Raw genomic sequence first — 3,313 nt, forward strand, 5'->3', positions numbered from 1 at the left:
ATGAAGATGGCTGAGTCTGGCTGTAAAGCTTGATCTCCTTAAAGCTTTCAAGTCATCTGACCATTCCTTGCAAGGAACCTGAGCTTCCCCAAACAACGTTCCTGTTATCACTTGGCGCAAAGATTCAGGTCCACATAACGTTAGAATATGTTTTTCTTCCTCTGTAGAAAGAGGAAACAAAGATTTCAGTTGGGCTGAGTTTTCCAGTTTTAGGTGAAAGTGCAGGGTGAGTGGTTAAGACTTTTTTTTATGGTTGACATTTTTTTTTCTACTCGTAAACTAAACAATTGGCATTCTTATTTTATGTACTAATCAAAGAAAACCAGACAAAAATCAGACAAAATCAGGCGAGGGCCCAATTCTTGGACTCCAGTAAATAAATTAGCCAATGTGCTTCCTCTCTGGGCTAGGACCTAGTTCGCGGCGACATGGCCAAACGTACCAATAAAGTCGGGATCATAGGTAAATACGGGACCCGCTATGGGACCTCCCTCTGGAAAATGGTGAGGAAAATTGAAATCAGCCAGCACCCGAAGTACACTTGCTCTTTCTGTGGCAAAACCAGATGAAGAGACGAGCTGTGGGGATCTGGCACTGTGGTTCCCGTGTGAAGACAGCGGCTGGCAGTGCCCGGACGTATAATACACTTCTGCTGTCGTGGTAAAGTCCACCATCAGAAGACTGAAGGAATTGAAAAACCAATAGTAGATGTCCCTTTGAGATATCACTGGCCTAGAATAAATGGGTTAATTTCTCTAACAAAAATAAATTAATTAATTAGCCAATGTGATAAATGCCACTTTTGACAGCCCTGTCCTGAGGCAGTGCGGACAGCCAGCAAGGCTTTTTCCAACCATTTCTCATCTATCTTTGAATTTCTTTCTTTTTTTTTTTTTTTTTTCCTTAAGACAGAGTCTTTCCCACTGTTAGATCTGGCAGAGAAAAAAAGAAAGATGGAGTCTTGCTCTGTCACCCAGGCTCGAGTGCAATGCTGTGATCTCGGCTCACTGCAACCTCTGCCTCCCGGGTTCAAGCAATTCTCCTGCTTCAGCCTCCCAAGTAGCTGGGATTACAGGCAACTGCCACCACGCCCGGCTAATTTTTGGTATTTTTAGTAGGGACAGGGTTTCACCATGTTGGCCAGGCTGGTCTCTAACTCCTGACCTCAAGTGATCCGCCCGCCTCAGCCTCCCAAAGTGCTGGGATTACAGGCCTGAACCACCGTGCCTGGCCTATCTTTGAATTTTTAATCATCTCAGGTAGCTGTTTTCCATTGTTTCTCTACCAGTGTTTCTCAATCTTGTCCTGCCAACTGGTAAGTTTCCTGAGGGCAGCAAAGGACCACTGCTGACCTGTGGGAAGGACCAAAGGCCTGCTATGAACTTAAACCTAGACAGGAGAGAACATTTGGGCAAGGGGTATTTCACTGAGGTTTTGACACAGAAAAAAATAAGAGGCCAACTGAATGTGGACCCATAAGGGAATGGTTAACTGAATTATGGTACATAAGCTCAACACAATGCTATGCAGCTATGGTCCACACAGATTACACGTGGTAATGTGGAAAATACCAATGATATATATCCCGTGACAGTCAGAGTCCCTGCAGGAAACAGATGGCATGCTCAAAATTGGGGAAATTGAGAAGGGTCTAATAAAGGGGCTATTTACAAAGGTGTGGGCGGCTCTGGAAAAGTGACAGAGCAAAGGGGCACTGTTTCCGTGGCTAGGCCAGGTGTCGAGGGAGAAGGGGGGCCTGCTGGAACATAAGGGGAGAACTGCCTGGAGATGGTCCAAGGGCCCCCAGACAGGAGCTGCAGGCTTTGATGGAGGGACACTCTTAGTCTTCGGTGATTTGGAAAGGAGGAAAAAGGGGAAGGAACGTTCCTCAAGCCCAACCAGAAGCCAGAGGAGGGCAGGGGAGCAGCACACAGTAGCCTCCTGGAGCACCGAGTGGGGAGAGGGGAGAGGGGAGAGGGGAGAGGCCAGAGGGAAGAGGGGAGAGGGGAGAGATTTGGCATGAACTAAAGGAGGCTGGAAAGCCTCCAAAGCAGCCTCAGCAGTGAGTTCTGTCTGCCCTCCTGCCCTCCTGTTTCTTGCTCCTCTTTCTTCCCCCTAAAGTCCTAGAAAACAAAATTCCTCTTCCCCAAGGCAGGTTATAGAAACTAGAATCTCAAGGCCAGGCCCAGTGGCTTATGACAATCCCGGCACTTTGGGAGGCCGAGTGGGGGAGGATTGCTTGAGGCCAGGAGTTTGAGACCAGCCTGGCCAACATGGTAAAACCCCATCTCTACTAAAAATACAAAAATTAGTCAGGTGGGGTGGTGGCCGCCTGAAATCCCAGCTACTTGGGAGCCTGAGGCAGGAAAATCACTTGAACCCAGGAGATGGAGCTCATAGTGAGCAGAGTGAGCCAGTACACTCCAGTCTAAGCAACAGAGAGTGAGACTCTGTCTAAGAAAGAGATAAGACAAGATGAGAAAAGAAGAATCCCTCTGCCCCAAAGCATGCCTTAAAACCTAAAAAGGTCACTCTCTTTCTTCTCTTCTCCGCCTTTTTTTTTTCTTGATACAGGCTCTCTCTGTTGCCCAGGCTGGAGTGCAATGGTGCGATCTCGGCTCACTGCAACCCCTGCCTCCTGGGGTCAAGCAATTCTCCTGCGTCAGTTTCTTGAGTAGCTGGGATTACAGGCATGTACCATCACAACTGACTAATTTTTATATTTTTAGTAGAGATGGGGTTTCACCATGTTGGCCAGGCTAGTCTCAAACTCCTGACCACAAGTTATCTGCCGGCCTTGACCTCCCAAAGTGCTGGGATTACAGGTGTGAGCCACTACGCCCAGCCTCCATTCTCCCTTGAAGACCCTCATTCCAGAAGGTCCCGCCCCAGACCCTGGAGGAAGGTATGCTGCACAGGGAGACCAAGGTGAATCTGAACAGAGGCCTTGCTGGGCCTCCCTCTCAGTCTGTTACCTCTAGACCATGCCCTTTTGTCCAATCTGATTTCTACACAGCTGTCCATTCTCCACCCAACCTAAGCATAAAAACAGACCATTTTCCCCGAGTCTTTGGGCCTTCATTTCTGAAGGCCCCTACATCAAGCAAAACGTGGATTAAATTAATTTGTTGGGCCGAGTGCAGTGGCTCACGACTGTAATTCCAGGACTTTGGGAGGCCAAGGTGGGAGGATCACTTGAGCCCAGGCATTCGAAACTAGCCGGGGCAAAATAGAGAGACCCTGTCTCTATAAAAAATTCAAAAATCAGTCGGCCATGGTGGCACGTGAGTGCCTATAGTCCCAGCTACTAGGC

At 48.2% G+C, this 3,313-nt stretch overlaps 1 pseudogene across 1 annotated transcript; it reads left to right on the forward strand.

Moving 5' to 3' along the window:
• Positions 1-380: 380 nt before the first annotated feature.
• On the forward strand, positions 381-705 carry LOC116547510 (annotated as a pseudogene). The gene has a single exon (XR_004267076.1). The product of XR_004267076.1 is annotated as a putative 60S ribosomal protein L37a (transcript).
• Positions 706-3,313: the final 2,608 nt, after the last annotated feature.

The sequence above is a fragment of the Sapajus apella genome, unplaced genomic scaffold (assembly GCF_009761245.1).
Source record: "Sapajus apella isolate SASKATOON/1434 unplaced genomic scaffold, GSC_monkey_1.0 scaffold3418, whole genome shotgun sequence".
Classification (NCBI taxonomy): domain Eukaryota; kingdom Metazoa; phylum Chordata; class Mammalia; order Primates; family Cebidae; genus Sapajus; species Sapajus apella.